The sequence below is a fragment of the Ranitomeya variabilis genome, chromosome 3 (assembly GCF_051348905.1).
Source record: "Ranitomeya variabilis isolate aRanVar5 chromosome 3, aRanVar5.hap1, whole genome shotgun sequence".
In the NCBI taxonomy this organism is placed as follows: Eukaryota; Metazoa; Chordata; class Amphibia; order Anura; family Dendrobatidae; genus Ranitomeya; species Ranitomeya variabilis.
In genome coordinates, this window is record NC_135234.1 from 310,223,128 (window position 1) to 310,238,314 (window position 15,187).

Below are 15,187 nucleotides of genomic sequence, written 5' to 3' on the forward strand. Positions count from 1 at the left end.
ATCAGTTTCCAGGGGAGCAAAGCACACCACTATTGAAGTCAGAGCAGTGTGAAATGGTTGTTGATTGGATAGCGGGTAATGCTTCCAGTCACTTATCCACCACCACCACCACCATGTCTTCCACACGGTCAAGTCTGAGTAGCCATGAGTGTGGCCTGGATATTCCTTACCCTGATCCTCCTTTCTCCCACCATGCCGAGTGCCCTGAGACAACTGATCCCACACTTGGACACTTTGAAGAGCTGTTCAGTTTTCCATTTCAAGATTCCAGACTCTCGGCTGGTCAACTTGAAGTGTGGACAGATGACATCGCATGTAGAGCTGCCCAAATTTTTGACCAGCCCCGGTCACACAAAGACGATGTTGGAAAAGTGTCACAAGAGGTGGATGATGATGAGACACATTTGCCAGAAATTCAGGAGGAGGAGCTAGGTGCGGATGTGGAAGACGAGGTGTTGGATGACATAGTGACTGACCCAACCTGGCAAGAGGACAAGCATAGGGAGGACAGCAGCACACATGGGGAAGGAGGCATAAAGACTCTGCTGATAACCCCAAACAGGCCATTTGCAGCACCTGCCATGCCCGCATCAGCAGGGGTAGCAAAACAAACAGCCTGACCACCACCAGCATGATCAAGCACATGGCAGCAAAGCACCTGACTTTGTGGGCCGAACCCCAGGCTCCAGGAACACTGTCTGCAGGTGACACCACTGCTTCTTAAACTGTTTGTGTAAAATCCAATCCCCAGTCCACCGTGCATGTGAAGATGCCTCTAGCCCTGCACCTGTTGTTGCCCACAGTCAAGCAGCACTATCATCAAGCCCATCCACATCCTTGTCCCAGCACAGCCTTCAGTTGTCTATAACCCAGTCTTTGGAACACAAGCGGAAATACGCAGCCAACGCCCCACAGGCCACAGTCCTAAATGGTAACATTTATCTTCTGCTTGAGCTTGAAATTTTGACTTTTAGGCTCGTTTGCTTTTAGGCTCATTAAGACAGAAGCTTTCAGCAATCTGATGGTGATTGCCATCCCAAGGTACTCAGTCCCCAGTCGCCACTATTTCTCCCGGTGTGCGGTACCGGCATTACACCAGCATGTGTCCCACAACATTACCCGTGCCCTCATCTATGCCACCTAACGACGGACATGTGGACAAGTGCTTTTGGGCAGGGACGGTACATCTCACTGATGGCACACTGGGTTAACATAGTGGAAGCCGGGATCCAGTCGAACCTTGGGATCGAACACATCCTTCCCACGCCGAGGATTGCTGGCACTATGTCAATCAGGAATGCCCCCAGAGTCTACAGCTCCTGCACCTCCTTCTCCTCTTCATCCTCCATCTCTGAAATCAACACATCAGTCAAGAGCTGGAAGCACTGCAGCACTGCCTCTTCCAAGCGGCAGTGCAGCGCCCCAGAGTCCTGGTCGTTGCAGTACTGTGGCTCCGCCACTAAAGGGAGCTATGGTACGTCTGATGGCACTGAAGGAGTTCATCTGATCAGGTATCCCAGACACCAATACATTTTACCACCGGGCCTCCAGGGGGAGCTAAGGGTTCTATTCATTAGGCCACTCCTCACACACTGGTAAAACTGGGGGTCAGGCAGGAAGTTAGAGAGAAAGCTGATTGGGTTGGAGCCAGGCAACACCTTGTGGCAGAGGGTGTTGCAGGAGAAGATTCGGTAGGGTCTCTGCCAGGAGTGGGATCCTGACAGAGACTTGGCAATTTGAGAGAACGTAACGGGACCGTGCCTGCTCAGTATAGCGGCGGTGCCCAAGAAGGGATTGGAAGCGAGATAGATTGTGCTGAGTGAGAAACGAGATCAATGCAACAAGGAGAATACCAGTAGGGGTCGTGCTGTAAGATCGAGGCAACATTCTACTGAGGCGCACAACCGGCGGCCGGAACGCCGAGGGAGTATTACAATATTCAGCTTCAAGCAATACTCTAAACAGCGGCAGGACAGTCAGTCTAAGGCGGGCTGTCTCACCTAAATCACCTATGCAGTCTTGGGGGGCAACTTGTGGAGAGGGGCGACTCTAGGGTCCCGGAAGAGCTCCGAGCCTACCCGTCAAACGGGTGCCGTTCTAACCGTAACATCAGGGAGGAATGGAGAATTAGCAGAACATCATCTAATTGAGTTGTGAGGGAACTTAAGAAACGGACACAACAGTTGTGGGGACTTCCGTAAGCACAGCAGGGAAGGACCGCAACACATAGCGCTAGAAGGAAGGCACAGATTTCCATCTGTTAAGAGAACTCTGGAGGTGCCATTGGACCGGCCGGACTTGCGCAGCCTGGCTATCTGGACTCCGGACTGCGGACCCAGAGATCTTCAGTAAAGAGGTAAAGAGACTGCAACCTGGTGTCCTCGTTATTTACTGCACCGCACCACTACAGCATCACCACCTCCATCATCTACCCATCAGCTATCATAGGCTTACACTGTGCGCCCCTCGGCAGGGCCACGGACCGGGGCCTAGCCACCATGACAACCCCAGAGCAGAGACTCACAGGCCCGGTACCGGGTACCCTCCGGCCCTGCGGCAGTGGGGGCGCTACAGCAACAGGTTGTGCTGAAGCTAATCTGCATATGTGACAAACCGCACAATGCAGAAGAGTTGTGGACAGCGCTGAAAGAGCAGTCAGATATTTGGATGACACCGCTGTACCTACAGCCAGGCATGGTCAAGTGTGACAATGGCTGTAGCCTGGTGGCGGCTCTGAGGCAAGGTGGGCTCACACACGTATCTTGCTTGGCCCATGTGCTTAACCGCGTGGTTGTCACGGGAGACCTAGGTAGGATAGAGCTAATAACCCGGGCCCCTGCGATTTCCCTCAGACTAGGGAAATCCTGACTGACCCTCTACCCAGAGTTTACACTGATGGTGTGCATGTCTGAGCCTTCACCCTCGCCCTATCTCCTGTTTCAACCCTAGGCTGAAACCACAACCCACCACCCAGTGAAGAGTCCACACTCCAATACCCACAGTTAGCACAGACAAGGATAACGGAAAAATAAGCACAACGCCGCAGTCACTCAGGAATACACTATAAATGCAAAGGGCAAAACAAATACAAATATAGGAAGGAGCAAATAAGACAAAGGGAAATACACCACCAGCAACGATACTCCAACTACTAGCTCACCACTCCAGACTGAGATAACATGCACAAGACAGAAGCTATAATCGGCGACGCCCAATGTTCAGGAGAACTATTTAAAGGCAGTGGGCATGGCCCAGCTTCCAATCCGAGCACCAGGTAATTTAACCCTGGACCAACTAGAAAAAATCTAGCCGACGCCAATGAGCGCATAGTGGTCAAAAGCGGAATTACCGCTGTCTGTCGAACGACCTGGTCTGAACAGCGTCCGACATGACAGTACCCCGCCTTCTACGAGGGACCCCAGGGCCCTCACGGCTTATAGGACCCGGCTTGTCTGGATGGTGGCGGTGAAAAAACCTGACCAGCCGATCCGCATGAACGTCCGAGGCTGGTACCCAGGACCTCTCCTCAGGCCCATAACCACGCCAGTGTACCAAGTACTGTAAAGTGCGGCGCACTACACGAGAGTCAACCACCTTGGAGACCTCAAATTCCAAATTACCATCCACCAAGACTGGAGATGGCATGGGCACCGCATCCACGGAACCCACCACCTTCTTTAATAACGATCTGTGGAACACGTTGTGTATTTTATACACCGTTGGAAGCTCCAACCGGTACGCTACTGGGTTAATGACAGCGGCGACCCTAAATGGACCAATAAACCGTGGACCCAATTTAAGGGATGGTATTTTGAGTCTTATGTTTTTTGTGGATAACCACACCCAGTCATCCATACTCAGGTCCGGACCTGGCACACGCCTACTGTCAGCCACACGTTTGTACCTAGCACCCACACTCAACAGGCGCTGTTTAACTCTCCTCCAGACTGATGATAATTGTGCTCCTAACTGGTCTTCCTCCGGGACGCAGGAAGAGCCCCCCTGACTCAAAGTACAAAATTGAGGATGAAGCCAGTAAACACAAAAAAATGGAGACTCCCCAGACGACTCCTGGCGGTGATTATTGATGGCAAACTCAGCCAAAGGAAGAAACTTCGACCACTCCTCCTGGTTATCCAAAACAAAGCAGTGTAAGTACTGTTCCAAATTTTGGTTCATACGCTCGGTCTGACCATTTGACTGAGGATGAAACGCCGAAGAATGAGACAACTTGATCCCCAGCCATGAACAAAATGCTTTCCAAAATTTTGCCACAAACTGAGACCCCCTATCAGAAACGATGTCAGACGGAACCCCATGAAGTCTGACCACCTCCTGCACAAATACCTGAGCCAGAGTCTTAGAGTTAGGCAACGAAGGCAAAGACACAAAATGCGACATTTTTGAGAATCGATCAACAATCACCAAGATGACCGTGTTCCTAGCTGAGGAGGGCAAGTCAGTGATAAAATCCATGGAGATTTCCATCCATGGCTTACTAGGTACCTCGAGAGGAAGTAGTGTGCCAACAGGACGGGAGCGGGGCGCCTTAGTCCTAGCGCACGTGGTGCAAGCCGACACGTATGAGACCACGTCCTGTCGGATCTTGGGCCACCAAAACTGATGTGACACCAACTCCAAAGTACCCCTAACCCCTGGATGGCCAGCCAGGACGGTATCATGATGCTCCGCCAAAACCTTTAAGCTGAGATGAAGCAGTACAAACGTTTTGTTGATGGGAAGCTCAGATGGTACCTCCTCCTGGGCCTCGGCAATCTCAGCCTCAGCCTCGAGTGAGAGCCGAAACCACAACACCCTTTTGGAGGATCGGTACTGGATCTTCCCGAGGCTTTCCCCCCGGAAAACTCCTGGACAAGGCATCCGCCTTAGTGTTTTTAGAACCAGGTCTGTAAGTGACAACAAAGTTGAACCACGTGAAAAACAATGCCCAGCGAGCCTGCCTGGGAGACAGACGCTTGGCAGACTCCAAATAAAGCAAATTCATATGGTCGGTAATAACAGTAACCTGATGAATCAACCCCTCCAAGAAGTGTCGCCATTCCTCAAAGGCCAATTTGATTGCCAACAACTCTCTGTTGCCGATATCGTAGTTACGTTCGGCGGGCGACAGTTTCTTGGAAAAGTAGGCGCATGGACGCAAACTGCTCAAGGATGAGCCTTGTGACAGCACCGCCCCCACACCAACCTCAGACGCATCGACTTCCACCACAAAAGGTTTCGATACATCTGGCAGCACAAGAATGGGGGCCAAAACAAACCTGTTCTTAAGAGATTCGAATGCGCACACAGCAGCCTCAGGCCAAATGGAGAAATTGGTACCCTTTTAAGTCATGTCAGTTAGCGGTTTAGCAATGATGGAAAAATCCTTGATAAATTTCCTATAGTAGTTAGAAAACCCAAGGAACCGCTGAAGTGCTTTCAGGTTATCAGGCCGTTCCCAATGCAACACCGCTTGCACCTTAGCGGCGTCCATTTTAAAACCAGAAGCAGACACAATATAGCCCAAGAAAGGCAACTCCTGTACCGAAAACACACAGTTCTCCAGTTTTGCATATAGCTTATTCTCTCTGAGAAGCTGTAACACCTGCCTGACATGATCTAAATGAGTATCACGGTCGCAAGAATATATGAGGATGTCATCTAGGTACACAATAACGAATTTCCCCAACACATGCGAGAACACATCATTTATGAAATGTTGAAACACTGCAGGTGCGTTTGTCAACCCAAATGGCATCACCAAATTTTCAAAATGACCCTCAGGGGTATTAAAAGCCCTCTTCCACTCATCACCTTGACGGACTCTTATGAGGTTGTACGCCCCCCTGAGGTCAAGCTTGGTAAACCACTTAGCACCTGCCACCTGGTTGAACAAATCCGGTATCAATGGCATAGGGTATGGATCACGAATCGTAATCTGGTTTAACTCCCTGAAATCCAGACACGGCCGTAGTCCACCATCTTTCTTCTTAACGAAGAAGATCCCTGCTGCCACAGGTGAGGATGAAGGCCTGATGTGCCCTTTGCTCAAACTTTCAGCAATGTAATCCTTTAGAGCTTGTCTCTCCGGACCGGAGATGTTAAACATCCTTGCTTTAGGCAATTTAGCCCCTGGTTTAAACCTGATAGTACAGTCATAGGAGCGATGTGGTGGCAACTCTGAACAACCCTTCTCAGAGAACACATCCACAAAATCCAGAAGTGACTCAGGAACGCTTGAAGTCACAGCAGCTACACATGTGGCCAAGCAATTCTCCTGACAGAAATCACTCCACTGAATTATGTCCTGAGTTTTCCAGTCAATCACCGGGTTGTGTGTAGACAACCATGGAAAACCAAGAACCAATTGTGCCGGAAGACTCTTGAGCACCTTACATGTAACCTGCTCGAAATGAAGAACCCCAATGTGGAGTTTAACCTCAGCCACAAACTCAGTAATCTCCCCCTGTGGGAGAGGAGCAGCATTGATGGTGACCACGCGGATAGGATGAGGCAGTTTTTCGATCCTAAAACCAGCAGTGCGCGCAAACTCCTCATCAATGAGATTTGTGGCAGAACCACTATCCACAAAAGCAGTGATTGGCAGCTCTCTGCCAACGACAACAACTTTGGCAGGGAGCATGCACTGAGAAATCATCATGGAGGATATACATAAGCTCAGATTGGACTCCTCCACACCCTCTGAGCTTAGAAGTTTTTCCGCCGTTGCGTTTTTCTTTGACAGCAGAGGACAGATATTAATAAAATGACCAGTTTTACCACAGAAAAAACAGGCTCCCTGCTTCCTGAGTACAGGAGCACGATTCTTAACATGTGATACCCCTGCGATTTGCATAGGTTCCGTGGGCTCACCTGCAGCAACCTCACGTGAACCTAAACCTCCTCCCACAGGCGGCGTCTCAGGCTCCCCCAGACGAAAACGGCCCAGCGGCAAAATTCAGAACAGTAATCCTCTGCAACTCGCTCCCCCTGGCAAATAGTGTGTATCTTAGATTCTGCTAGAGCCATTCTATCCGGATCGTCGTAAATATTTCCAAGAAAGGAAAAAAACTCTCCACTGAGTCAAATGCAGCAGAATCAGATGGCAAAGAAAACGCCCATGCTTGGGGATCCCCGCTTAATAATGACAACACCAGGCCCACACGCTGAGCCTCATTACCTGAGGAGATCGGACTCATCCGAAAATACAGTTTGCAAGCTTCACGAAAAGTAACAAATTTACTGCGTTCCCCGGCAAAGGAAACTTAGGCTCAGCAACTTTATCTGTAACAACGGCTTGCACATTAGATACTGCTAGTCCCTGTTGCTGCACTGCCCCCCTCAACTCAGTGACCTGTAGGAACAGCGCCCTCAACTGGCGGGTTTATGGAAATCATGGGATCCATGGAAATAATGTTGGCCGATTATAATGTCACGGGAGACCTAGGTAGGATAGAGCTAATAACCCGGGCCCCTGCGATTTCCCTCAGACCAGGGGAATCCTGACTGACCCTCTACCCAGAGTTTACACTGATGGTGTGCATGTCTGAGCCTCCACCCTCGCCCTATCTCCTGTTTCAACCCTAGGCTGAAACCACAACCCACCACCCAGTGAAGAGTCCACACTCCAATACCCACAGTTAGCACAGACAAGGATAACGGAAAAATAAGCACAACGCCGCAGTCACTCAGGAATACACTATAAATGCAAAGGGCAAAACAAATACAAATATAGGAAGGAGCAAATAAGACAAAGGGAAATACACCACCAGCAACGATACTCCAACTACTAGCTCACCACTCCAGACCGAGATAACATGCACAAGACAGAAGCTATAATCGGCGACGCCCAATGTTCAGGAGAACTATTTAAAGGCAGTGGGCATGGCCCAGCTTCCAATCTGAGCACCAGGTAATTTAACCCTGGACCAGCTAGATAAAATCTAGCCGACGCCAATGAGCGCATAGTGGTCAAAAGCGGAATTACCGCTATCTGTCGAACGACCTGGTCTGAACAGCGTCCGACATGACAGTGGTTCAACGTTTTCTGAAAAGCTACCCAGAGCTGCCAGATCTGCTGGTGAAAGTACGCCGTCTGTCTGCCCATTTTAGAAAGTCAGTTACAGATTCAGCCACCCTTGCCATGCTTCAGCAGCATTTGCATCTGCCAGCTCACCGACTGGTGTGTGATATCCCCACGCGCTGGAACTCTACCCTGCATATGTTGGAAAGAATTTGTGAGCAGAAGAGGGCAGTTGTTGACTACCAACATCAACAAGGCCGTTGATATTCAGTTCAGACTCCACACATAAGACCTCAGGAGAGAACATGGATGTCAGACATATGTACCATCCTCCAAAATTTTGAGGACTGCCAAGATGGTGAGCGACGATTATGCCATAATTAGCATCACCATCCCGCTTCTCAGCATTCTGAAAACCTCTCTGCTCACAAATAAAGAGGATACATTGCAGGCAGAGAATGAGGACATGGAACAAGGAACCATACAGGCGGATTACACTCAGTCCAGCCCCATGTCTTCTCAACGTGGATTGGTAGGCAATGAGGAGGAGGAGGAGGAAAAACAAGAGCTACTTTCATGCGCTATTGACGGTATTACAAGCACTGCTGTTATACCATCTATTCAGCGGGGATGGCCTGAGGACAGGGAGGAGGAGGATGAGGATGAGGTGGAGGAAGACAGCATGGTCAGCCGTCCTGTTGGTGAGGACATGGAAGTCTTGCCTGTTAGCAGTCTGGCACGCATGGCTGACTTTAAGTTGCGCTGCATTTCACGAGATTCTCGCATTATAAAAATTTTGGGTGACACTCATTACTGGTTGGTGACACTTCTAGACCCACGCTACAAGGAAAACTTTCAACCTCTTCTACCAGAAGCAGAGAGGTGTACTAAAATATTGTAGTACCATAGGGCCCTTGTAGCGGAATTACTTAGAAAATTTCCATGTGAGAATTCTGGCAGCAGATGTCAGAGTTTGCTGTAGAACCAAGGAGTCCAAGCGAGAGAGACAGAAGTACAATCCAGCCTAGGCAGGGGAACAATGGCAAAGTTCTGGGACAGTTTTCTCAGACCCTCCCATCATGATGGCACAGAGTCAAGGGGTGCTGTCACAAAAAGAGCAATGTTTGGGAAGATGGTGAGGGAGTACCTTGAAGATCGCACAAATGTCCTCCGTGATTCTTCTTTGCCTTTTAATTATTGGGTATCCAAGCTGGCATGAACAGGCTCTCTACGCCTTGGAGGTCCTGGCCTGCCCTGCTGCTAGCGTTCTATCAGAGCAGGTTTTTAGTGCCACTGGTGGAATTATAACAGATAAGCACATCTGCCTGTCAACTGAAAATGCTGACAAGCTGACTCTTATAAAAATGAACAAGGATTGGGAAAGACTTCTGTACACCACCAAGTGAAAACAGCGAAACATAACCTCAAATACATTCTCTGTTTTTGGGAGGTGTATTTTCATGAACCTCTTCACAACCACACATGGGTATATGCTTCCAGATTTGGTCTGTTTGTTCTTATCCTCCTCGTTATCCTCATCTTCAGCATCCAGAACCACTAGATGACCAGGGTGAATGTGCTCTGTACTGTTAAAGGCCGGTGAATTTTGGGAAAGGGGGCTGTGATGGCACTATTTCATTTATTAGAAAAAGGACCCCCCATTGGGGAATTGTTTGTCAGCTCATGACCACCATTACAAGTCTCAGAGACCCACACCCCTACATTGGGGCTACTTCTTAACTCTGTCTCCTGCAATGTCTCTTCTTTAACTGCTACTAGATTACCAGGGTGAACGTGCTCGGTACTGTTATAGGCCAGTGAATTTTGGGCAAAGGGGCTGTGATGGCACTATTTCTTTAATTTAAAAAAGACCCCAAATTGGGAAATTGTTTTTTAGCTCATGCCCTCCAATACAAGTCTCAGAGACCCACACCCCCACATTGCACCTATTTCTTAACTATGTCTTCTATAATGTCTCTTCTTTAACTGCCACCAGATGATCAGGGTGAATGTGCTCTCTACTGTTATAGACCAGTGAATTTTGGTCAAGGGGGCTGTGATGGCACTATTTTATTTATTAAAAAGGACCCCCATTGGGGAATTGTTTTTCAGCTCATGCCTTCCATTTCAAGTCTCAGAGACCCACACCCCTACATTGGGCCTACTTCTAAACTCTGTCTCCTGCAATGTCTCTTCTTTAACTCCCACTAAATGACCAGGGTGAATGTGCTCTGCACTATTATAGGCCGGTGAATTTTGGGCAAGGGGGCTGTGATGGCAATAGTATATTTTTTAAAAAAAGGTACCCCCATTGGTGAATTGTTTGTCAGCTCATGCCCTTCATTACAAGTCTCAGAGACCCACACCCCTACATTGGGCCTGCTTCTTAACTCTGTTTCCTGCAATGTCTCTTCCTTATCTTTGATGACATGACCTGGGTGAACGTGTTCTGTACTGTTGTAGGCCACAGAATTTTGAGCAAGGGGGGCTGTGATGGCAATAGTATATTTTTAAAAAAGGTACCCCCCAATTGGTGAAACCACATCCTTGTTGGCAAAGACTTCATAACATTTGTGTACTGTAAAGAGCTCACTTGAAAAGCTCCTTTTTGTGTTGCCTGGTTGCTCACATTGGACACAATACACTCTGTATAAATTTGATAAAGCAATTCTGTTAGTTTGGCTCAGTAGTTCATTACAAATATTTATCTGTCTACTATATTAGTTTCTCTCCTTGAGAGACATAACTTTTGCTGCATCAATTGTACAAATAGCGAATATATAAATGGCGATTTGGAATCCAGAATAAAATACTGTATACCGAATGCATTCAGAAAATTACATAGCTGCATTTCTTGTCAAACATGTACAGATGTGACAGACAATGCTCATAGTGACACAATCTTGAGAAATGTTTGTTTACTCATTTCACAAACCGTTCTAAAGGCCCCGTCTCACTAAGCGATTTACCAACGATCACGACCAGCGATACGACCTGGCCGTGATCGTTGGTAAGTCGCTGTGTGGTCGCTGGGGAGCTGTCACACAGACCGCTCTCCAGCGACCAACGATCAGGGGAACAACTTCGGCATCGTTGAAACTGTCTTCAACGATGCCGAAGTCCCCCTGCAGCACCCGGGTAACCAGGGTAAACATCGGGTTACTAAGCGCAGGGCCGCGCTTAGTAACCCGATGTTTACCCTGGTTACCAAAAAAAACAAACACTACATACTCGCCTTTCGGTGTCCAGGTCCCTTGCCGTCTGCTTCCCGCTCTGACTGAGATCCGGCCGTACAGTGAGAGCAGATCACAGCGGTGACGTCACTGCTGCGCTCTCACTTCTCACTGTACGGCCGGCAGTCAGTGAGAGCAGGAAGCAGACGGCAAGGGACCTGGACACCGAAAGGCGAGTATGTACTGTTTGTTTTTTTTGGTAACCAGGGTAAACATCGGGTTACTAAGCGCGGCCCTGCGCTTAGTAACCCGATGTTTACCCTGGTTACCAGTGAAGACATCGCTGGATCGGTGTCACACACACCGATTCAGCGATGTCAGCGGGGCCTCAACGACCAAAAAAAGGTCCAGGCCATTCCGACACGACCAGCGATCTCGCAGCAGGGGCCTGATCGCTGGTACGTGTCACACATAGCGAGATCGCTATGGAGGTCGCTGTTGCATCACAAAACTTGTGACTCAGCAGCGATCTCGCTAGCGATCTCGCTATGTGAGACGGGGCCTTTAGCCTCTATATGCTTGCTGTTTGTCATTGTAAAACATTAAGGTTTACTGAAGCTCTGCCTGTGGTGGTTTGATCTAAATCCTTTCGGCTTTTATATTCTAGGTGTTAATGGCCCCTCGTCTGATGACTCTATGCTATCTCAGTTTCATACAACCTTGAAAGCTGGCCGCTTGAAGGTCTGGGTGAAACTACAGTTACTACATAGTGTAAATCAATATATAAGACCAGAGAAACGTGACTAAGACAGATGCCAAAACTGGGGTACCTGTACATATACAGTGTGCACATACTTGCATAATTGGGGATGCCCATGCAGTGTAGGTAATCTCCCAAGGGTTCTCTGTCTTGGTGTTGCTTCTCTGATATTCCAGATGGATGATGCTTAAAAGCCTCTTGCTGATGATGTAAGTATACTGTATGTAGTTAATCTTTATATATATATATATATATACATAATCATTATATGTATTTAATCCTTATATGTACTTATTATCCTTTGTATGTTAAGTTCATATACAAAAGTGTACGCACTCACACTTTTCAATCATACTATTCCTTGAATTTTGTACTTTGCAATAAAATTGCATTGTATTGCAAGTGTTAGCCTTCTTTAAAGCCGTATCTGAGCCTTAGTGTTAAATACAAGGCAAATAAAATTGCCAAATTCTACTATAAATAATTCTGCAAAGAGGGAACCATCATACAATTAAAAAATACAAGTGGATTTTCATGAGCCCATCCAGTATGTGGGTTCAAAGGCATAATGGGGTGCATATCACTATGCAGCAGGGCTGGCCTTTCTGTCAATGTGTAAAACAAAGGATAACGGGAGTACAAAATGCATATTGTGAAGTGGATTTTCATGGGCCCATCCAGTTTGCGGGTTCAAAGGCGTAATGGGGTGCATATGACTATGCAGCAGGGCTGGCCTTTCTGCATATGTGTAAAACAAAGGAGTATGGGAGTACAAAATGCATATTGTGAGGTGGATTTTCATGGGCCCATCCAGTATGTGGGTTCAAAGGCGAAATGGGGTGCATATGACTATGCAGCAGGGCTAGCCTTTCTGCATATGTGTAAAACAAAGGAGTACGGGAGTACAAAATGCATATTGTGAGGTGGATTTTCATGGGCCCATCCAGTATGTGGGTTCAAAGGCGTAATGGGGTGCATATGACTATGCAACAGGGCTGGCCTTCCTGCCAATGTGTAATACAAAGGAGTACAGGCGTACAAAATGCATATTGTGAAGTGGATTTTATGGGCCAATCCAGTATGTGGGTTCCAAGGCGTAATGGGGTGCATATGACTGACTATACAGCAGGGCTGGCCTTGCTGCCAATGTGTAAAACAATGGAGTATGGGAGTACAAAATGAATATTGTGAAATTGGTTTGCATGGGCCCATCCAGTATGTGGGTTCAAAGGCTTATTGGAGTGCATATGAATTGGTAGCAGGGCAGGCCTTGCATTCAATGCAACATTTTTTTCAGGAGGCCCTCCTGGACATCTTATGAAAGGGGTTTTGTGGCCCGTTGTAATTCTTGGCAGCCCATCCACTCACAGCATAGGCTACAACAGTTTAGGAGACCCACTGCTTAATAATGGCCCTTTAAGAAGATTAATGCCGCCTGATGCACCAGTGGGTCTGCGTATGTGTCACACACCACATGGCCAGCTAGGGTTGTTAAATGTTACAATGACATTTTCCAGTGAGTGCCATTGTAGTGGTTGAAAGCAATGTTAAAGTTGAAAAACGCTTAAAAAATGTTGCGTCTGAACTAAGCCCAAGTGGGGGAGGAAAGTGGGGTTAATTATTTGGCCTTACAGGTAAGTCTTTAACCTGCAAAGGATGTACCTTGACATATTTCCCAGTAAAATCCGTTATGGTTTCATTTTAGTGTGTTTTTGTGGCACTGGGAAAAATGGCATGAATCTCGAAAAAAATTGTTCAAAGCTGTGAACTAGGAGTTAGGAATGCCTCCCGGGGCAATCCCCATGATGTTCCTATGTCATTTGAGCTGTGTTTCCATCATTTTCAGATGTTTTTAGACCTTAAAAGGACCCCCAGGGGGATTGCGGGAAAAATACTCTGCCTGAACAGCCACTGCAGAGACCCAGAAGACACAGCAGCATGCGGCGGTGGAATGGGGACAGGTGAATATCGCAAGTGTCGGGGACCCCAGTACCTAGCCCCCAGCGACGAGAGGTGAGTATGTCATTTTTTTTTTCTTAATCGCAGCAGCAGCAGCATATGGGACATATTATTCAATGGAGCATCTTATGGGGCCATCATTAACCTTTTATGCAGCTTTATATGGGGCATATTTTAATATGGAGCATCTTATGGGGCCATTATTAACCTTTGTGCAGCATTATATGGGGCATATTTTTTGTATGGAGCATCTTATGGGGCGCATCAACTTTAATGGAACATTATATGGGGCATATTATTCTATGGATCAACTTATGGGGCCATCAACCTTTATGGAGCAGCATTTGGGGCATATTTTTGTATGGAGCATCTTATGGGGCCATCATTAACCTTTTATGCAGCATTATATAGGGCATATTTTAATATGGAGCATCTTATGGGGCCATTATTAAACTTTGTGTAGCATTATATGGGGCATATTTTTTGTATGGAGCCTCTTATGGGGCCCATCATGAACTTTATGGAGCATTATATGGGGCTCATTTTGTATGGAGCATCTTATGGGGCCATCATGAACTGTATGGAGCATTATATGGGGTGTTGTGAATTCGGCTTTTTGGCTCCCTCCGGTGGTTGTGGATGGTAGTGCAGTGGTCCCTGGTTTGCAGCTCTGGTCAGGTGAATCTACTGATTGCAGTTCTGACTGGGCTATTTAGGCTTGCAGGATTCATTAGTCCTTGCCAGTTGTCCATTGTTTTTGGAGGTTTAGTCCTTGCCTGGTTCCTTCTGCCTTAAGGTACCTTCACACTAAACGATATCGCTAGCGATCCGTGACGTTGCAGCGTCCTGGCTAGCGATATCGTTTAGTTTGACACGCAGCAGCGATCAGGATCCTGCTGTGATATCGCTGGTCATTGAACAAAGTTCAGAACTTTATTTGGTCGTCAGACCGGCGTGTATCGTCGTGTTTGACACCAAAAGCAACGATACCAGCGATGTTTTACACTGGTAACCAGGGTAAACATCGGGTTACTAAGTGCAGGGCCGCGCTTAGTAACCCGATGTTTACCCCCCGATGTTTACCCTGGTTACCAGTGTAAAATGTAAAAAAAACAAACACTACATACTCACCTTCGCGTCCCCCGGCGTCCGCTTCCCACACTGACTGAGCGCTGTAAAGTGAAAGTGAAAGTACAGCACAGCGGTGACGTCACCGCTCTGCTGTTAGGGTCGGCGCTCAGTCAGTGCAGGAAGCGGAGGCCGGGGGACGCG

General features: G+C 47.7%; 1 protein-coding gene across 2 annotated transcripts in view; it reads right to left on the reverse strand.

Moving 5' to 3' along the window:
• Window positions 1-15,187, reverse strand: part of LOC143815892 (transcription elongation factor A protein 3-like) — a 531,124-nt gene that overhangs the window by 34,323 nt on the left and 481,614 nt on the right. The gene's annotated exons all lie outside the window — the stretch shown is intronic.